The following is a 23,839-nucleotide window of genomic DNA, read 5'->3' as shown; positions in this document are numbered from 1 at the left end:
TAAAATAGGATGTTTATCGGAAAAACAAGCCATTGAATGTTTTAATATCAACCGGGACTTGTATGGCTTTCTATTTATTTGTCAGTGTCATGTCGATTTGTGTAACAATACTTAACTATTTCGGGGACGCGAATTCTTACCAAAGCCACAGTTGTCACAGAAAGTTTATAATATCGATCGATTCCTTGCCAATGACTAGAACGCGTCCACACGTCCTACCAAACCAACACGTACCTGAGCCTTTTGGTAAAGAAGTTTTCATGGTTAATTAATTATAATTACAGACTAGTTGAAGACTTGTCTGGGTCCGTTTGTATTTGGTTAAAAACATCATTTTAAATTTTATCCCAATTCTGAGCTACCTACTAAAGTAGTTGCGTGGTGGTTACGAAGTACCACGCATACTTTACCATTAAAATCTTTAATTAATTGCCATAACGATTTTCGTCATCTGACCCAAACTGTTTAAGGATTCTCTAGTTAAATAACTTTATATCAGATGACGTCACGAATTCCTATTAAATTCTAGGCCACTTCAGTTTTCCGTGTTTCCTTCAAGTACGTAGGTACAAACGTTAAATTACCACTAAGCACAAACAAGTGACTATCAGAAATCGGTGATGGGCTGAATCGGAAGCCTGATTGTGCACGGCCACGGCCACGACTCGAATCAACGCACTGGTGCGGTAAAACAATACCGAAACAAATGAACAGCGGCACCGAGAGGTAATTGTTTTGTTCATGATGTCAACCATTACTAGCCGAGATTATTTTGATTTGTCTGCTAGCTCTTCCCTTGCTCTATCCTGTATTAGTAGGTACCTACCTAATTAAATTTCACAGATGTACGAAATATTTATCCTAGACTTCAACAATGATAGTGACAACCCATATAACCATTCCAGTCGCAGAATCACAAAGTGGTAACTAAATGTCAGATGTGTCGTAACAGAGTCCACACAATGTGTCTAGAATTGTTTCGAAACAAAGTGTCGTCGCCGTGTCTACACTTTTCCGTAACAAGGTGTCGACACATTTGTGTGCACTTTGCGTGCGGTTTGAGACTAAATCTGACAGCAAATTTGTGACAGCAAATGTCAATATAAAATACCTCTTGAAAACCAAGGTTTGTCAAACTACTATTAGTGTCTCGTGTGCTCGTAATTCTAGTAAGTCATCATGGGCAATGCAAATGATAATAATCGACCGAAACCATATAAACACCCAACACCCGTCAACCTTTTACAGAAAAGTTTTTAAAGAAATTCAATAAGCTACTTAGGTCAGGCAACGAATGCTCTAAAAGTTGTAGAGGGAAATGCTCGGAACACAATTTTTGACTCCGTAACTCGGTTTGACAAGTTAGGAGGTGAACATATCAAAAGTCCCCGGCCATAGCCCTTGAGCGGGGGGGAGAGAGGGGGCTTTGAAGGTCCCATTTTCCCGTTTTTCGATTATATCTCGGAAACTATGCATCTCAGCGACATGGCCACTTATACAAAATGAAAGTTAATTTAATTTGTTACAAGTTTATTCAGTCAATTTTTTCGATATGTTGAATAGTTTTTGAGATATCCGCTCTTGAAAGTTTATTTAGGGCTCTCAATTTTATCTTGATATATCTATATCAGTGAAGGTGCTAGGCCGTGTTTGGTATCGTTTTCGTATAAATCTGGGGTGCTGAATCCATTTAAGATATCACATTGACACCATTCCACAAAATAAAAATAAATCTTTTTAGGGTTCCGTACCTCAAAAGGAAAAAAAACGGAACCCTTATAGGATCACTCGTGCGTCTGTATGTATGTCCGTCTGAATACACAAAATAGTTCTTTACCTATAGACGACAGGAAAACCTATTAGAAATGTGCAGTCAAGCGCGAGTCGGACTTAATGTACGGAACCCTTAATACGCGAGTCCGACTCGCACTTGGCCGGTTTTTTGAAATTCTTCTTGACGCTTAACCGCTGAACCGATTTCGTTGAAATTTGGTATAGAAATAGTTTGCGTCCCGGAACAGGACATAGGATAGATCTTATAACCAAAATCATCTTTTGAAGGTGTGAAAAGTGGCGTGGAAATTTGTACGGGAAATCAATAACCGCTGAACCGATTTATATGAAATTTGGGATGGTCTACATCTTTGATTTAGTTAAAAATGATGAAAAAACATGACTTCAAACCTAAACTTAAACAGTATTAACTTCAAGAAGTCAATTCTGAATTCCCCCCTACACCTCATTTCACACCTTTAAAGGATGATTTTTGAGATAACTTATTATATCCTGTCTCGGGACTCAAAATATATGTGTACCAAATTTAAATTAAAACTGTTCAGCAGTTTAAGCGTGAAGAGGAGTTTAAAAGAAAGTATTTTAATAAGTTTATATGTTTTTACTTCGGAATGGTGTCAATGTGATACCTTAACTAAATTTGGTACTGCGAATTTATACGAAAACGATACCAAACATGGCCTCGTAGCTTTACTGTTGTAGAAGTCAAAATAAAATTGAGAGCCCTAAATTCTTATTACTTGGCCAAACTTGTGTAGAAGGAAAAGGTAAAATAAAAGTCTTCGGCAGGAATATAAGACACAAATATATATTTTTTTTGCGTTACTATTTCATTCATCAAATATAAACATACCTTGATTATACTATTCTAGTGAGATCCTCATAGATAAACAAAAACATTTACTTAAAAAATTACAAGGTCGAAATGTCACGGAATTTGTGAGAGTAATATGTGAAAAATAAAAACTTTTATGACAAAAAAAATCTGGACACAATTTAAGAATCACCCAATTGCGTCGAGGAATCATCTGTATATTTGCTTGTTTCATTACCTCCTCGCTTCTTTTTTGTCCTTTGTATTCTGTAGCAATTTGTTAGATCTGAAAATAAAGATAACTTGCGTCGTCACGGATGTCGAATTATAGGTTTCAGGGAGTGCAGAATTCGAAAACGATGATCATTTTATAATCCAAGATGGCGGCTACGTATTTTGTCATAAAAGTGGAATCCAAAATGGTTATCATTTTCTAAATCTGCGCCCCCCAAAACCTATAAAACGAAACCCATGACGACTTTTATGACATAGTGCATGGCCGCCATTTTGGATTTCAAAATGGTCATCATTTTCGAAATCTGCGCCCCCTAAAACCTATAAAACGACATCCATGACGACTTTTATGACATAGTGCATGGCCGCTATCTTGGAATCCAAAATGGTCATCATTTTCGAAATCTGCGCCCCCTAAAACCTATAAAACGACACCCATGACGACTTTTATGGCATAGTGCATGGCCGCCATTTTGGATTTCAAAATGGTCATCATTTTCTAAATCGGGGCCCCCTAAAACCTATAAAACGACATCCATGACGACTTTTATGACATAGTGCATGGCCGCCATCTTGGAATCCAAAATGGTCAACATTTTCGAAATCTGCGCCCCCTAAAACCTATAAAACGACACCCATGACGACTTTTATGGCATAGTGCATAGCCGCCATTTTGGATTCCAAAATGGTCATCATTTTCAAAATTGGGGCCCCCTAAAACGTATAAAACGACATCCATGACGACTTTTATGACACAGTGCATGGCCGCCATTTCGGATTCCAAAATGGTCATTATTTTCGAAATCGGCACTCCCTAAAACCTATATATCGACACCCATCTCGACTTTTATGACAAAGTGTTTTGCTACCATCTGCATGCAAGACATTTCTATTATTTTTACGTACAAAAATGGCCCCCTATCAACTTTCAATCGAGATTTAATCGATAATTTATTCGATTAATATTCAGATTAATTCAATTTCAATCTATGTTAGGTCGACTAAACTAATCGCGATTAAAATTTGAGAATTAACTTTTTTTATTCCATTAATTAGTCGAATAAACAGTTAATCGATTAATGCCCATCTCTGACCACGGAATTTTTACACTTTAGAGAATATCTGAAAACAAATCAACACAAGGAGCCATTTTGCAAATCCAGTAACATACCAGTAACTTTGTTATTACTTTTGACAGCGCGTGTCATGTGTCAACACAGAGTCGACACAAAGTCGAAACATTGCAACTACTTTGTGACTGCAATATTTCTCAGCCTTAAACCATATTTATACATCATAATTAACAAGTTTCGTAGTATGTAAAGCGTTATTTCTGTTATTTAAGTATAGTATACGCATCGAAGTACTAAAAATGCTTCAAATAACATAGTTATGAACACAGGCACCGAGAAGTAAACAATTTCATTTCCGGCTAAACTAAAACAATGTGGTGGCGCGTTGATTATATTACACTTAGTTTATCAAATCACTCGAGCAGTTTAATTCCCCATAATAATTTAAGTCCTATTGTAATATTAATGCAAACAATATATAATTACGCCTTGTAATCCGTTTTAGAGATGGCGTATTAATGTCACTTATTTTTATTTAAGTATTTTTCCATCTGACAGTTTCCATTTGACAGGAACAAAATGAACGAATGAACGAATGATTTTGGCATAAAGTAGTCGCAAACCCGAAACAATGTGTGCACACGGCGACCACACTTTATGTCACTTTGTGTCATGTGTCGACCCTTCCCCATTTCTGGTAACTGTGTCGACACGGCGACGACTCTGCGACTGGAATTGTGACCGAAACAGACGGTGTCGACACAAGATGTGTCAACACCGCGTCGTAACGGCGACTGGAAATGGTTGTATGGGAACGTAATTATTTGTTCAGAGCAAAAAGGAAAGGTAATTGTATTGAGTGTGAGTAACGGACGTAACCTCGTAACGGTGTAAAAGAACATACGTTTTATATTTAATAATTTTTCACAACTGGTAGCTACAGCTACCAAAATCATGAGAATCTGACGACTGGTGTGTGGGTACGGTAAGCATTGTGAATAGCAGGCCTAGTTGGTCACGGGACGAATATTCTGGATTGGTAGTTTGTGGTGTTGCCGTCTTTGTAGTTTCACTTGAGAAAACCATTAACTGAACCTTAGACGAGTTAGACGAGGCGCGCAATAGCCAACCATATAGCAACTTAAGACAGTCGTTGTATCTACAGTTGCTGAACTTCTATAGAACAGTAAAAATGTAACGTAATTTACTTTCTATACATCCCGTTTGCACTAATATGCGAGTGCGAGCGAGATGTATAGAAAGTAAATTACGTTCTCGACGGCGTTTATGTCAGTGACAAACTGATGGTAACCGTACTGTACTTGTAGGTGAATATACCGTAGTAATATAGATATGCTGAATCCGTGAAGCATGAGATATGTTGAAATTAAAAATCCATCAAACTGAAAAATCCATCAAAAATCATTTTATCAGATTTATTTCTATTAATTTCGTTTAGTAGTACCACTGTATATATATTGTATGTAAATAAATGTTGTATTTATAAAGAAGCAATTTTTATGACTTACATCTTTTTAGGTCCCTTTTCAACAAGTCGATTAACGCGTACATAGCATGTTTTTACTTGTACTAAATAATCGTTACATGTGATCAGAAGGTACCTAAATAGTTCAATATCAGCATAATCGAATCTTTGTACTTCGTACTTAGCAGCTACTCTCATAATACCTAATATAATATATTATGTAGTTTTACGATAAAAGCATAATTTTTACTTATGCTGTATTGCATATAAAATACTTGACAATGCACTTTTACCAAGACACGACAATTGCATGTGATCAAATCTAGTAATGACAGGAACCTAATTATTTAGGATACTTACGTATGTAGGTGTATGCCGTATACGAACTTCAAGATATTCACAATTAAGAGACGACACGTACTAGATCCATTCTAGATACGTTATAATTTAGATATCAACTAGTTCTCTTTTGTAGCGCAATTCGGGCAACCAATGTTACTTTTACGTTAGATAGAGTAAGATATCTATTAGATGTGAATTGGATCTCTAAGTCATATCACTCATATCCTGTGGAAATCGTTCAACAGTATCTCCAGAATCGCGCAAATGTCAAATTTGACAGGTTAGATCTTAAACATATCATATCGTTATCGTATCTTGGTGATGTCTAATAGATGTCTATTTCAAAATCCGAATCGGGCCCATAGGCCGATCAAGAAAAAGGTTCATTTGTACCTACTAGCCCCGTACAATCCAAACGCGATCCCTCAATATTTTTTTCATCACACTTGCTCGGAAAAGATGTATTTACACGTAGGGCTTGCGGGCGGGAAATTGAATTTTTCGCCCTAGGGCGGAAAAAATCTTTTCCGAGCAAGTGTGATGAAAAACACTTATTTACACGTAGGGCTTGCGGGCGGGAAATTGAAATTTTCGCCCTAGGGCGGAAAAGTGTTTTATACAGAAGTTTGTTTTTATTAATTCTCCTTTTTTTCCTTACAAGTGTGATGAAAAACATTGTGTGTGCCACGGGCGGTAAAGAAATTCCGAACTCGTGAACATTTTAAGCCCTCGCTTCGCGTCGGGCTTAAAATTGACACTCGTTCGTAATTTCTTATTTCCCGCCCTTAATACACAATGTACTATTGGGACACTCCGCCGCGCCGGTCATGGAAAATTAGATGTATTCAATGCAAAATCCTGTACTAATTACTTTGTTACACCTAACAAAATTAATATATAACACCACAAGAAAACCGGCCAAGTGCGTGTTCCACAGCCATGCCAAGCATAATGGAGGGTTCCGTACCCAAAGGGTAAAAACGGGACCCTATTACTAAGACTCCGCTGTCCGTCTGTGTCTCACCAGGCTGTATCTCATGTACCGTGAATACCGTGATAGCTAGGCAGTTGAAATTTTGTATTTGATGTACCTAATTCTGTTGCCGTCATAATTTAAATGGGGCTCCCATACAATAAACGTGATTATTTTGTCGTTTTTTGCGAAAATGGTACGGAACCCTTCGTGCGCGAGTCCTACTCCTACTTGGCCAGTTTTTTCAACCTTCTATTGGGCTTCGAAGCAAGTGGATAAACCTTAATAATGTATTAGTATCAGCACTCAGCACTAGCACTATACGTCGTGATCGTGATCATACATTTTGTAATTTCTATTGGCGCCAATAGAAGTTATAGCACTTCGTAAAGAGCATTTCCATTTTTAGTTTAAACAACATCGTATCATCATTAACTGCATTAGAAAACAAACCCTAATGTTAATAGAACAAGGTAAATTTTTCATAACCCGTTATTAGAGATATGAAGACGTGAAAGTAAGGAGCGGATTTGTAACGAAGACAGCACCTGACTCTCTAAAGCAGAAGGTGATAAGTCATATATCTGTTTTATAGATTTATATAACCTTTTCAGAGTATGTGAAAGAGATAGCATCATGTTATCGTCACGGCTCGACCACGCACGCGCGAGGAAACAATGTCTAATAATTAAATAAATTACCTGTAGGTACGAAATTTAGATGGTATCTGTGAGCATGGAAATGGGGATGGTTCTGCCACGATTATGATGGGAGCTGGAGTGAGCAGGCGGTGGTAATTATCGTTATCTTGCCATCTAAAGGTCTTTATGATGCTGGTAAGTCTTCGTGACTCGTTGAAATTACTTATGACTGTTCTAAACTATTGTTTAGTTTACTAATATGATCAATATCAGCGGACTTGAGATGGTCATGCTTTAATTGTCTTTCATCCCTACCGTCATTTACAACAACCTAATATTCTAGTGTCGTAGTTACTATGACAAGAAAGACAGACGGTCAAAGTGCACCAGTCATTTGCGTGCTGAAAATCTTAGATTAGTTTTCAAAGAAGATCCTTGGGAAGTCCTAGATTTAAAAGTAATCATTATTTTAGTATTGTTTGTGTTTATGCATTTAAAATGTCAAATCAGCTTCTTAATAGATGTCGGCGGCCGATCGTAAGATCAGGCTGATGGTGAAATTCCTAGGCATATCGTGAAACGTGAAAATCTTTGTCTTCAATCGTTGTATCTTCAAAATCTATGATTTCTTGAGAAAGTTCGCACTTCTTGCAAAGTTGCAATTTGCAAACCTTACTTAAATGTTTTAATTTATGACCACCAAATCCGGGATAACATTACTGCGGGACAAGAATAAATGGAGGTTTCCCATGCACGTCCAGTTATCTTAATTTTATGGCCTAATAAAGATAAAATGGTTATATATTTGATCTCTGTACAACCGTACAACTCTGTTGGCGCTTTATGCTTTCTCAGGGAAATAATATCATTTTACGTGTAAAGAGCCATTAAAAACATGTTTCCAAAGTTGTTATTTCACTTAGGCTCTCCCGTGTGGTCTATAGTGCAATACTGGATTTAAATCTCGTCGATGGTTTTATTACTCGTTGCATAATTTTAAATTAAGATAGCATCTTAATTGTCAAAATATTGGGTTGTGGTAGGTATAAAACAAGTGGAGCTGGTTTGGTGGAATGAACAAAAAACCTAGGCAACGTGAGTAGGTATTGCGCGGGTCGATGAACTTAGAGCTGGGCTGCGAGCGTCGATTCGAATCGAATTGCCGCTGCCGCTGCGTTTTGGTAGGCTGTTTGAGTTCGTGACTTTTAGAATAGAATAAAACCTATACTTAATTCCTTCCTTTGTTGATGTAATTGTTGTCAAAATTGCAAAGAGCAATGAAAGATGGCACTAAGTAGGTACCTACCTACATAGCTTAACTCACTTTATCCACATTTTGTTCCAGGACACAGTTGCTTCACAAAACTTAACTGCGGTGTGAATGCACCTTACCGAATAATGTGCTAGGCCTACTAGAGCGTCCTTAGAGGAAGTCTTCAAACGACCGCCGCAAGAATCTAAATTGTGATTTCCCATGAAGCTATTTCTCGGCACTTAACAATTCGGTACTGAGTAATGCTGTAACGCTGGCCAGCTTCCCGCCACGACCGCAGCCCATTCATAGATCACAGCGCGCGCGCCGATACCAGGGACGGACTTCACATCATGTAGTGGTCCTTTTTTTACGTTGGGGAAATGCGTTTGTACGCATGCCACCTGGTCCGGGGGAACCAGAGGGGATGACAGACTAACCAGTGGAGGACTACCGTCTAAAACCACCAACGAGTGCCGACTCCGCCTTAGATAGGGTGCCGCAGGGTCGCTATCAGCATTCGACCGCGTGCGAATGTAATGGTCCCCTAGAATGGTACAATTTTCCTATTTTTTTTTGTATGGCATCATCGTTCAGTCGTTTAAAAAGATATTTTAAAGTTATGTATCCATTGGATTACGTCACAATCGAAGGTAAACGTTTCTGCAGGGTTTCCGTCGTATTTCTAAGTGGACAGTAACTGAATGATGTGCTCGATGTCCTCCACATTTGTGCAGGAATACCGTGAGCGTCCGCAGCCGGTTCTCAACCTATGCTATCATTCTTTTCTAAGCAATGAGCGGCTAAATTATTTAAGTAGGTACCTAAAATACATATCTACTTCATTTACATCTTATCTTCTTTAGTACTTAAATAAATGAATAAACAATGAAAAAAGTGAGAAGTTCCTATCTCCTCCTGTCAAAGTTTGAAGTTCAAAAATTCAATTTGCATACAAAATTCTTCCCATTGAGAAGTAATGTATATTGTACTGCTGTATGATTCCTTACCTCCATATCTTAGAGCATTTAGTAACTGGAGACGTCATGGCTGTAATTTTTCTGTACAAAACAGTCTGCCGATTTTTGCAGGGGAGGGGACGTCAAATGTATTCCTATTTCTACATGATTTCTACGTAACGTACAAATAGCCATGTCACTCCATACAAAAGTTTGGACAATTGTGCAAGGTTTTCGGCATAGGAGTAAGCTCTATAAATGGATGATACGGAATATGACGACAATATGAATTGACGACAATGACGACTTTTTTGTCTAATTCCCCTTTAACACTGGCATGAAATAAACAAACTTTGGCATAAGAAAATAATCCATTTGTCCCCAGTGTCACTGGTTATAATTACAAGAAAATTGTATTGTAAAATGTATTATTTGCTTTGAATTTATTTTGTGAATAATAATAAAGTTAGTGCAACGATTAAAAAATAATTTCTCAATTATATGTGCCGACGAGGTTACTGTTCAGCTTCTGCAGTTTTCGTGAATTTCTACAAGTAAGTTAATTTTGCATTGTAATTTTGCTATTATTTACCACCACCATACCACCAAGCGTTGCTCTACCTAATCGCTAGTATTAATCACAGAGCTAGAATAACGCTTGTGCCTCAAGATAATAATAATTGATGTGTGCAAAAGGGAAGGCTATCACGTATATGAACAATTTATGAGTTCGAAAGAGACACGTAACGAATCATAGAAGTGAAGACAGACAGACAGACGACGTACATGGCGAAACTATATGATAAGGGTTCCTAATTAACTACGGAACCCTAAAAACAACGTTTAAACCATTATTTCATTACGGTATATGACATTAAGTCATTAAAATTTTAATTTTGCCATGAGCACTTGTTATGGTTTACTGGCCTTACGTAGGTGCACTCTAAATACGACTCTGTCAGCACGGCATTCCCTGGAGATCTGCGATCATGAAGACATCCATGGATGTCGCGGTTTTAGTACATCATGACAAAATAATATAGTCCGTTGTGGTATAGGTAGGTAAGTATTATAGCAACTTCTAATAAGTTACTGGTACAGAGTGATTACCTTTAAACATAAATATGTAGACGTGTGACGTTCATAGTTGACAAAACTAAAATTTGATCCAACGATTTTGACAACTTGACAGGTTGGCGTCACCCATACGACTAACTAAATATAGGTTCCGGAACCTATATTTGATGGCTCACGATCGTGCGCCTGGTACCATATCTACCTCTTTTTACTTACATCCATGCCTTTAAAACGAAATTTCGATTTTCGTTTTTCACGGTAAGCCCTCAGTTTCTAACAGGGAACCAATTACCCTAGTACTAGTTTGAGTGTAGAAGAATTTTTCTTCAGAAATAATACGTTATTCTTTTGACTCATTAACACATTTTGTCACGAAGATGTTTCTTATTAATTCTTGCCGAAGTTTTTTCAAAAATATCTTTGTGTCTTGCTAACCCTTGTGCATGTTTTGTGGCATAATTTTGGGTCCAGGATACGTATATTGCAATTGAACTTTTTAAAATGTTATAGTAACCTTTCATACGTTTGTGGTGGTCAAAAATCGTAGGTTCAAACCTCGGTTGTGCTTAAAATAATAAATCTTTTCCGAAAAAATGCAAAAAATTACTAAAAAATACTAAAAATTCGTTCAGGATCCTTATTATATACGGGACGTTAATGGCGGTGAACGGTGGGAAATAAAAGTTAATGATAAAAAAAATCATTAGAACGGCTACTAGTAGAACATCTACAGTTATATTACATGACGCGTGAGAATTATTTATCTTAATGTACGAGGTGTACAGTTAGCCGCATTATAACAAAAGTGGCATTTATAAGCGATTGTAAACCAAAAGTTCTAAAGGAAATCCGCTTTCCCGAGTTATAATGTATTTGAAGAATTACACCATATTAATGTCAAATTTCTGTGAATGTCCGTGTTACCTTCGTCCGTCTCTACGTGTATACAGGATGATTCATGAGACGTGAGCAGGATTAGTCCTGCACACTCAGTAACTGATAATTGATCGATCACCGTCGTATTTAGGAGAAACAACAACACTTTTTCCTATTTTTTAACTTTTTGATGAGGGCAAATTTAATTCTCAACAATCATGATCATCCTACAGGACCTAATGAATAAACATAAAACCTTTTTAACCGTAATGGCATTTTGATTACGAAGAAAATAAACTGTCAAACTTGAGTGAGATACGAGTTTTCAAAAGTAGCCAGACCGTGATGACAGTAATGACATTCAATTTGACACAAAATGTCGGTAGTTTAGTATTCTAATTTTCGGGTGACCACGCATGTCGTAAAAAAATTAATAACTTTTCTTTCAACACGACTAGAAAATTAACGTTAACCTCACTAATACTGATACGAAACAGTTGCTTATAATGAACGATATGCGCAGTGTTAGTCCTGCTCACGTCTCCTGTATAATAGTTGTATTCAAATACATATTAACAAGGGAGGGTACCTACCGAAAATAAGTACCGTGATACAAGCCTATCACTTACAATTTGTATAAGCAAAATATTGAAATTTTCTGGCGAAGCCTTTTGGGAAGTAGCTTTTGAACTTAAAACAAATAAGTGGTTTCAAAAACTTAGGTACTACCCAAGTAGCATTGCAAGCTGTATATAAGCTGTATTAAAGTTTATTTGTATACTATAAGCTGTACAGTTAGGCTGTACAAAGGCTGTATAAGCGCTTATACAGCCCTTATAAGTAAAAAAAGGGCCCAAATTATACAGCCTTTGGCGTTATTAGAGCTGTAGAGTAGCTGTATAACCAATACATAAGCTTCATAATAACTGCATTACAGCTATATTTCGGTGTAACAGGAAACCTTAACACTACAGATAATCTCTTATAAGTACGATATAAGAATATAAGTTTTAAATGAGTTATAAGAGAATAATAATCATTTAACAAACTAAACTGTCTTAATCTTGTTCATTCGTAATATAGTAATGGCGACAATAAAGTGTTATAGTGGATGGTAAAAGTAAAAGTAAATATTATACAGGACTTGAATGGAATATTACATTATTGATAAGTGCGGATTATTATTTATTGTGAACCTGTGTATCTTTTCTGGCAAAATATTTACGCGCATGCAAAATAACAAAGAGAAACCCTAAGGAAAATATCAAAAATCGGTAAAGTTACTGTTTGTTTTTAAGGTTAGAGTATCAAAAATATTTATAAATATTAATTCTAAGGCTAAACAATTTATTTTAGCTGGTAATCATAACACGGCGTTAGTCTGCTAAATATTTGCAAGTATTTCTTTAATTATATTTACAAATACGTTTTTTTTTTATTGTAAAAAGGCGACAATTTTTAAACAGCCTACAGGATAGTTGGAGAGCATTATAATCTTAGTAGCTGTACTGTGTAATAAATGGAGTGTCTTTTACAGCTTTTGTAATTAAAACAGCTTTATAATAGAATATTTGTATTCGTTTGGCTGTATTTCGGTTCTCCGTACATAAGTTATAATTTTCTTTAGAGATCCGTATAACAAATAAAAAACCTGTACTGTAACTGTCATATATTCCTTTAGATTTATAATACACTTATTTTCAGAAATCATTACACTACTATACTTATACGAGTGTAAAATTACGCCAAAAGATTGTTATAAGCGACTCTATCAGTAATACAGAAAAAAGCTGTACTATAGCTGCCATTTATTCATTTGGTTTTATAATACCCTTACAGACAGAAGTTATACAACTACTATTCTTATAGGAGAGTAAGATTACGCCATAAGAAATAGCTTTAAAACGGGGTTGACAGATACATTTGTACAGCTAAAAGTGCCAAGTGTTACTACAATACAGCCTGTATACAGCTTTTACGATAGAATTAGCTTGTAGTCTCTCACAACACTTTTAGTTTTATAGTAGATTTTTTATATTCTGATAAAGCACCCCATGCTTCCGCAGAATCCTTTATAATGATTTTATACAGCTAGAGCTGTATAATGTCTGTAAAGTACCTTTTATACAGCTTAAATCTTTTCTGACACTCTTATACGTCCCTTAAATCACTCTAAGTTCTTAATTGGCTGCTATATTGATGTTGCCGACACTTCCATGCTACTTGGGTAGGTATGTAGTATTGTAGATATATTAAGTCTTTCTTTAATATACCTTAGATTAAGTTTAAATATGCTATCTTAGATTCCTTTAAAACTCCTAAGTGAAATTTAGGTTTAGTTAATTTAGTTTAAGTTTAATTTAGTTTAAGTTAAAGCTTTGTATCTGCATCTGACCTAAGCAAACTTTTTCATTACATATTTGTTATATTTATAAGGCATGACGTCCCTAACTTAGCACATAATTTTGACCTGTTTAAATAAGTAGGTACCTACAATGTACATCAAATAATTATCAGTTTCCCTTTTTTGTGCCAACCATTGCATAATTTTGTTGTAATCCGTGGATAATGTCGTTGGTTATGCATTAAGTTAATTTTAATTCTACTACTAAATGTAACACTGTATTGTATAGCTGTTTGTTATCCCTAAAATGAATAAAATAAAATAAAATAAAATAAAAATACCTGACTATGAAATATACCGCGGTTTTCTCGACTGAGTGTACCTACATAGAACCGGCACGCTTGCAATATTGACGTCCGAATGTGATTTGAAGATTGTCCGACGTGCGGCCACCGTGGGAGGACAATTTGCTTTCCTCGAGAAAGTGCTGGGAACTTGCAGATAAGTGATTTGCCATTGATTGCATTGGTGACGTGCGATGCTGGCGGATACTCGTTATCGATATGTATAGGTATGATGATCATGGACATCATGGTACAGTTTACTGCGTCTTTCCAAGACACACGAGCCATGTAAAATTATTTTCGTATTTTTAATCTATGACTAATACAGCAACGGAGGTAGTACTTGGAGGTACGCTGATCTGACCAAACCGTTACGATGCTTTCTCTTTGAGTACCTGGACCCAAGTGAGTATTTATATCATTTCATTTTTTCCAAGTTTTTATTGCTAGAAATTAATAGGTACATAAGTACTAAGTACCTACATTCATTCGCTATTAATTTAATTTATTTCGGTTTACTAAGACCTACAAAATTCTCTTTGAATTTGATGTTTGTAATAAGAATTCAGTCTCTTGTAGATGAGAAATAAAGGTTCTAATAGGACAACTTTAAAGCTATATTTTACTGTTGCATATTCGTCATCTTCAGCTGAATTTCTGGCGAAGTAGAAACTAAACAAACCTAACTTGAATTAAATTCCATTTTCAAACGTCGTGAAAATCCAAAATGCCAACGTCCGCTGGTCACAAACGAGCATGAACGGATTCCTATACAGCCACAGTTCATTAGATGCTTTATCACGTCGCCCACGGAACGGTCCGGATGAAATACCTCGCATCCGTTCCGCTCGGAATCGCCACCAAAAAACACCTCCACAAGAATGTCATTTACACTCCCTGGATAGGCAAACAATTATTGTGGTAGGGTTGGCACTAACTATAAATGCCGCCAGTAACATATAGATGGTCAAGCAAATCTTGTCAGTAGAAAAAGGCGGCAAATTTAAAAAATGTAGGCGCGAAGGGTTATCGTCCCATAGAAAATTTGAATTTCGCGCCTTTTTCTACTGACAAGATTTGCTTGACCAGCTATATAAGCAACTCGAGGGAAAGTGGGGAAAAACGATGACAGTCCATTTTGTCATAATAACATGAGGTAAAAGTGAGTAGGTACCTAAATAAACATGTACTTATTAGGGTTCCGTACCTCAAAAGGAAAAAACGGAACCCTTATAGGATCACTCGTGCGTCTGTCTGTCTATCCGTCTGTCACAGTCTATTTTCTCGGAAACGACTGGACCAATTAAGTTGAAATTTGGTACACATATGTAAATTAGTGACCCAAAGATGCACATGTTTCTTTTATAATTTTAAAATATATAGGTTCGAAGTTATTTAAGAAAATAGCCAAATAATGACCATTCCCCCCCCCCCTTTATCTCCGAAACTACTGGGTCTAAAATTTTGACAAAAATACACAATATAGTTCTTTACTTGTAGATGACAGGAAAACCTATTAGAAATGTGCAGTCAAGCGTGAGTCGGCCTTATGTACGGAACCCTAGAAACGCGAGTCCGACTCGCACTTGGCCGGTTTTTTTTAAATTAGCATTACGTACTATTTCTTAATTTTTTTTTAATTAAATAGTTATGGGAAAGAATCATTGTTGTGATTTCAATTATCAGATCTCAGCTACAGCCAAGCCCCTAAATCCTGATTTTACTAACCCTACACTTTGGTTTAAAAACGATGGCTTGGCCGTTTATTAAACGCTAATCACAAAAAAAAAATTGACAATACTCTACACAGAGCTTGTTATGCGTGGGCTTGACACGATACGGAGTAGCGCTACGAGTACAACACTGATACGTCAAAACATTAAAATATTCCTACCAATCCTTTTGTACCAACCCTAGAGGTGTCTAAGCCAATTGCTGAAGGAATGTCGGTTGTCGTCTAATGCGATCGCTCATCGCTCACGGAATCTTTGTCCGGCGGCGTGCTTCGATGTTCAATTACAAAATATTGTCGGCGCTGTAAGTCCTTACACAATAATATACATATGTCAAAGGTATAGATATTACTATTTTACATATTGCTTTGACATATTACTATTTTAAACCTAATTGTGGTGACACGTAAAAATAATTGTAGTTGGAGCTAATTTGGTTTTCCTGATCGTTTAGATCTGAAGGGGAATTTTTCAGATGCCTGAAAATTGGTCAAGTCGGTGGGAATATTCTATAGATGCACTACCACTTTGATTATTAGTAAATCACACTGTGCTCGACTTGTACATTTTAGTCACTTATTCTAGGGCTGAGTACTTAGAGAGATTATGGTACAAAATTTTCATTATCATAGTAACCTTACAGCACTTGTTTTGTATGGGCAAAATATTTCATATACAAGTTAAACGTACAAACATCCCGAGAAATTTATATTTTCAAGGGGGTATTCTAAATACACAAAAGATCAATGAAATTGGGATAATAAATACGTTTTTAGGTAGGTACGTAAATTTTACATACAGATAATACGAATCTCTATTGTTTCCCAAATAGTTTTAAGTCATAATGTATTGTTTGTCCGAATTTTCGTTAGTCATAATTGGTTTTTCTCAGAAACGCGTAACTTTTCAGGATTGCCATAAAACAAACCTAACCTAACCTAACCTATCTACAGAATAACCTTACGAAAATCCTGAAAAGTTAACGGTTTCAGTTTTATGACTAATGATAATATGACAAACAATACATTATGACTTAAAACTTTATGGGAAACAAAGGGACCCCAGATAATACATATGTACCTACCTACACGTAAATAAAGTGCCTCGCTCGATAAGCTAAAATTCTAAATATGCGGGTTCCTCTTTGCACCACTGTTTTGTCATCAACCGTAGAAAGGCCATGGCGTCGTGTTTCGTCACAAACATTCGAATAAATTGCACATTTCATTACATTTTGGCTTTTGCCGCGCTCGCCACGCCCCCGGTATTTGAAAACCACGACTAAAACGTAAACCCAAATGTTATCTAGCGGCTCGAACCTCACAAAAATCCGGGCGGCGTGAGAAACGTTTCAGGGCAATTAATAACCAACCTGTTTTGAGTTTTATTTCATTGTCCAGGAATAAATGTTGTTGCTTGACCCGTTTACTAGTGAATCACTCAGTGCAGACTACTTGGAAATAATTATGCAAGATTGAGAGGATGAAAATGTTACCGGCGGACGATAATGAAGCCTTTAGGTGTTACTACTGGGTTAAAATGCGCGTTAGTATGCTCAATTTTTTAAATACAAAAAATTGGATGTTCACATTTTTTTTAAACTATCTGGCTGGACAAATCATGTCAGTAGCAAGATAGTAAGTACCTATACTAGAACTACTCTGTATAACCGTCTGCACAAAAGAGACAAAGTGATATCCAAACCTGAAATAATAAAGTGACAGCAGTTTAATAGTTGAAATGACATTTGACTATAAAGGTCACTTGAATGTCATTTTGTCTCACTCAGTGAGCAAAATCGCATTTTGCTCACTGTTTTTAAGAAGCAAAGTACCCTTGTTCGAGCTGCTGAGGTGAAAAAAAAATTAGCTACACTTGGCTGCCTTCCATCGATTATTAAAGATATTTGTATAGCAGCTAGAGAAACAATTTTATTAGACTAGATCAGACTGCTTTAGAATACCTACCATAAATTTTCTACGTCTCAAGACGAGATCTAAAACAAGATCTTTAGGTACCTACTCAAAGTAGTACTTATGTTTAATCCCCTGAAACGCCTAAAACTGCCGTTATCTTCTTCACAGTTATAAACAGTGGCTTCCAGTGGCTACATTGGTTGTCATTTGTTAACGAGACAATCGCCGGCACTTTTTTGTCGTTTTTATAGTTCTGGCGGGAAAGTGCATCGACCGCACGATTTCATCTTTTACGCCACATTTGCTGCTAAAGAGTTTCGGCACGGATTCGAAAATTAAACCGATTTCGAACGATTCGTGACGCCATTTTTCTTGTCGATGCGTTCAACTGTAGTACTTTTTTTAGTTTATTTCATAATTCTAAGTGATTTGGTTTTAGGATTAGCGTGAAAAAAATAGATTTTAATACTAGCGTTTTATAGGCGCCGTATAAATAAATGGTGTTCGATAAATTCTTTCTTTAGAGCAATAGGCACATATTTTTTTAAAGATATAAGTACCTGGAAGACCGAGCTAAGCTCGGAAAACATATAAAAACTCAAAAATGTGCGTTTTCCCAGAGATAAAACCTAGCTCGATCGATTTTTCGCCCCCAACAACCTCCATATATAGCAAATTTCATCTAAATTGAGCCATTTCCGAGATCCCCGAAATATATAAATATATATATGTATGTACAAGAATTGCTCGTCTTTTTTTTGACGTCATTAATTCTTTAACTACCTAGTTTCAGTACGTTATAGGTACCTCGGCCGTCCCTACAAATAATAAGTTCTTGGCTGAATGAGACTTTAAAGAAAAACACAATATAATTTAATTTCAACTTCCATGTTAAATTTAACCTGTATGTGACCACTTCATTATTACCTGACAAAGCCCCGAGACTCCATTTAACATAGCATATATAACATATAATGTATGTGTATGTAACATTCTAGACATAACATAACTCACTTTACTTAAGTTTTTAATTAACAATTTATTGACATTTAATTACTTAACAATTTTGACAAAAAATAAAAAAATTCACGTGCTCTATTTTTATGGAAATCAGTCATATTAAGCTTAACGGAGACAGAAGAGACCGATGAGTTTTGTTTTTACTTCATTTATCTACTAAAATTGCTATAGCAACTTATACCTAATGCAAGCATATAGAATAATAAGTAAAGAAAAGGCGATTGTGCACTACAATGAATTTTACTGTCTGGCAGTCCGAGTTTTTACGGTCCGATATGGCACGCCATTAAATGTATATAGTAGCTTGTGCACTAGACGTAATTTTACCGTCCGACATTTTATTTTTCCCCATTCCGGACAGTTTTTATCCGGTCCGAGATAACAGCTATGAAAAACGTGTTTATGCTTGTGCACTGCGTCTGGAATTAGTATTATTCATGACTTGGCCGGGCGGGGGCGGGCTAGGGGGGGGTGTGTGTTTCATGCCACTGCGCCGCACCTGCGAGTAAAAAGACGGACAAGTGCACAAGCATATCGGACCATGAAAACTCGGACTGCCGGACAGTAAAATTCATTGTAGTGCACAATCACCCAAAGAGTGGTAACTCCATACAGTAGTGCTAGTTGACAATAGATGTCGCGACGAATGAACACTACTGCTCATCAACAATTTTCAGCTAGGTAATATTATAACCGGATTAACCGGAACTCTATTTTCAACTCCTTCTGCTTTCTAATATTAGTTGTAAATTGTTTTAGCAGTACATTTTTCGTTAGAATCGATACTTGTGACTTCTGGTGTCAAGTAGCGGTACTGATAATTCCACTACTTGACGTGAGATGTCGACTACGAAATAACTCACGTTTTGGTAAGAAAACTGATGTATGGATATGGAGTTAACACTCTTAATTGACTTATATTTCTCTATGCCTACAAGTAAATAAAAGATTCAAACGCCGTGTGCGCCTGAGCTCAGCAATTGGCCCTGAACTTGGTCGAGCTGCAGCAAAAACGCGTTAATGTGTAGGCAGCGCGCGTGTGCTTATGCCAAATGGATGGCGTCAGATGTATCGGAGCGGCCAAAGTGCTCACAAGTATCTAGACACGCCTCATTGTCAAGGCTTTAGTTACAGTAGCATTTTCGGGTAACTACCCTACATAACTATGTAATACCAATCTTTGGCACCTCTGACCGCTCCTCATGCATGCATCCAGTCAGCAGCAGAAGTAAGCTAAACGGTTTATGTATTCACAATGAACTAAACAGATTCTCATTAAAGTCTTGCTTGACAATAAAGTTATGTTCAGTTAATTTTTATGGTATGAACTGTCGCCCGCGGTATTTCCGGACCAATACGACCTTCAAACCTTTAAGAAAAGAGTGTACTTTTATCATAAAGGCCGGCTACGCACTTGCAACCCATGTGTTGCCGGTGTCAATGCGGGAAACAGTCATTGCTTACCATCAAGCGTTTGTCTGCTCGTTTGCCTCCTATAAGTCCTATATCATAAAAAACCGGCCAAGTGCGAGTCGGACTCGCGCACGAAGGGTTCCGTACCATTACGCAAAAAACGGCAAAATAATCACGTTTGTTGTATGGGAGCCCCACTTAAATATTTATTTTATTCTGTTTTTAGTATTTGTTGTTATAGCAGCAACAGAAATACATCACCTGTGAAAAATTCAGCCTGGTGACAGACAGACAGCGAAGTCTAAAGTAATAGGGTCCCGTTTTTACCCTTTGGGCACGGAACCCTAAAAATTTGAGCACCTCGCCGGCTTAGCCTCTGCTGCTGCCTGTACAGGCATTACACGGTGGTTGAATAATTCGGACATTTAGGGCAACCGCAAGCGAGGCGAGATGTGACGATAAACATAATATAACTACAGTTTAACAGTAGTTTTAATGGCCTCGTCTACTGTAAACACCGGCATGTGTCACGCTAAGAATTATGTGGGACAATATTTCACTGGACCAGATTTTAGTAATAGACTCAAAGAGTCACACGGACCTAGGCGCCGCCATACAATCGCAGTTAAGCTCTCGTTTTAAAATTAAATCAAATATTATTTATTTTCAGGCAACTATATAAGGCCCATAGATATACCTTACAAACTAAAATACATACATTCAATAGTAAAAATCTTAAAAGCTAAGAAAATAAAAATCTTAGAAGCGTCGCCTGTTCCAGTGTTTAAAAAAAAAATTGCGATTTCGGGGTTGGTCCCATAGTAAAAGTTGCTCAGTATAATCCCAAAACCTCCCTGGCATCGGGAATGCAGTTATTTTTTAGCCACCGTGAATATCGCTCCTTGAGAACTATAGTGGCAGTATACAAAATTCAAATAGTGACTTGCTTCGATGATTTTTTATAATTACACTATGGTTATAGTCGTAGTGGTCGATTTTTTTTCTGTTTATTTCTCACTGCACCCAGCTTGACGCTTTTCTTGTTTGCACTATGGTTGACTGGTATGCCTATAGCGGCATTAAGTCCGCCTGTTGTACTATTTTTTAAGTGCAATAAAGTTAAAAAATAAAAATAAAATAAAATAAATAACATTTGTGTAAAATTGTCCTTATAATATATATTTATTTATCCCGTAAGGAAATCCCGTAATGCAACCATATTAACGGAGTGGTTTTATTCTTACCGCCACCTCCTATGTTTTTCTCAAAACTTAAAAATAAATTATTATAACCCCTTGAACAAATTTCACCGCAATAAAAATGTACTTACTTAATTTGGCTACTCACATTTTATTAAGACGGCAAGAAATAAAAGCATTTCAATGTCAATGACGCACCGTTACACCAGAAACAATCCAAGAGCATTCTGAAACGTATAAATACCAATATCTTCCAATTCAATATCAATATCATTGCATCACGGTCGCGCATATAGGGTTTCATTAACGAGCGAGCTATAGATAAAATATGCTGAAATTATTTTGATACGGAAATTCGTGTTTGAGAATAAGGCTCGGATTGGCTAAATCGTCAATTTGGAAACAATAAGTGAACGACCGACAATAGGTGATGCAACCGGCCGGCATCGGAATTGGGTGATTGCATGTGTCGGGCGAATTAAAAAAGGTTTAAGTGAATGAGACGAAACTCTTTTGTCTTAAATTCGTAAGGCAAGCAGTTTTTTGGGAGCGACAACCCTTTGAAGGCAATATGCAGAATTGGTGATGTAGTGAAGTAATAAAAAAAAATTCAACTGTTTATTTCACACAACGATTTAAGAAAGTTTACAAACAAAACTCTTAATCTATTAAGTATTATTTAGATTTTAATTGAGATGAGTTTAAGTAGAGATCATGCATTAATTACATTTACATATGTTTATGCTTAATATTTTTAATTAACTATGTTAATTGGGAGACTTAAGATAAATTATTCAGTAACATTATCTTATATGACTATTTTCTTAGTGTTCTGTCTCCAAAAGGAATTATTTTGCTTAGAGTTTTGTCTACAAAATATATAGTAACCCGGGGACTTCAAATTTGCGCACGGTTACTGGCCTTGTTTTATGCTTATGATGATCTATTAATATTAAGTTAGTGTTGTGAATAACGCTCATTTCGAGGCTTAAAGACTCCAACCCTTAAGACTCTCGAGGAGTAACGCCTCAAAGGCGGCAAAGACGATTTCTACATCCATACGCGTAAAATAAATAAATACAATTCTCAAATATAGTCGAGTCTTTAAGACTTACGAGTCTTGAGGGCTCGAGTCTTTAAGCCTAAAAATAAGCGTTATTCACAACACTGTATTATGTACGCTAAGTTCTTCATTGCCATGGTTTCCCGTTTCTCAATGTACCATCTCGGCTACGGATTCAGCTCGTGAAACACCGTTGTTGCAAACCGCAGGCTTTAAGAGCGACAAGGTACCACTCGGTCCCGGGAAGGAGAATGTCATTAGCGTCATCGTCACGTAGATTTACCGGTCTCGGCCCCGAGAATAAATTGCACTCCAAATTATACCGACTAATTTAAAATTAAACGCGCCCGGATCGGGTTTCGGACAATTTGTCGCTGATTTTTATCCAGGGTTTGTTTTTGTATATCGTATTTAATTATCTAGTTGATCGCATGAGAGGAAGTTGAGCCAGCACTGAGTACAGTCAGCATGAAATAACACGCCAAAAGTATCTGATATTCCGGAAAACTTTTCCAAATATAGATAAATCTCTAGAATTCACGTTCAAAAGTATATCTTTTGCAGTCTTAATCGTTCTACATATAGAACCATCAGTGATGGTGATGGTCCATCATTTTTAATTAATCTGTTACAGAATGTAATATACTTTTGATGTGTTGTCTGAACCGCTACTTTTATGCAGACTGTACCTTTGCACCTTGCATGTTGTAGTTGAATAAAGATGTATCTTTTTATTGTAGTCTACAGGTCTTAATTAATCTTTGTAAAAGTATAATTAATCGAATCTTGCAAGCCTTTTGTTATTTAGATGTTTTTCCTTTTTTTAACTAATGCTAAATTATGAATGCTATTTCATACGGTGAACCTTGTATCACTAAAACGGGACTCAGATATACATATATGCATCAAGTTATTTCTCAATTTATACATTAACTTTTGTTGTTGTGTTGTGCCCAATAGCCAACGGAACAGAACTCACATGAAGCCAAAACTCCTTATTTATTACGCGCGATGACTCCTTTGACTTTTTCTTTAATTACCAACCAAATAACATTAATTAAAAGATACATTAATGGATAGCAGTAGGAGATCAGGTTGGAGATAAAAATTATTTTGATTCGTGTAACACTTCCACATTAAGATGGTCTCGAAGTGGTACCGAGTTCGCACCGAAATAGAGGTTGTGTTAAACTAGTTTATGAAAGTTTTTGTTGAGAGCATGACAGCCATAACGCACTTGGTACACATGAGTAAGGAACGAAACCAGAGTAACAGCTTCATAGAAC

The sequence above is a fragment of the Cydia splendana genome, chromosome 5, assembly GCF_910591565.1.
Source record: "Cydia splendana chromosome 5, ilCydSple1.2, whole genome shotgun sequence".
In the NCBI taxonomy this organism is placed as follows: Eukaryota; Metazoa; Arthropoda; class Insecta; order Lepidoptera; family Tortricidae; genus Cydia; species Cydia splendana.
Note: the sequence above shows the minus strand (reverse complement) of the source record.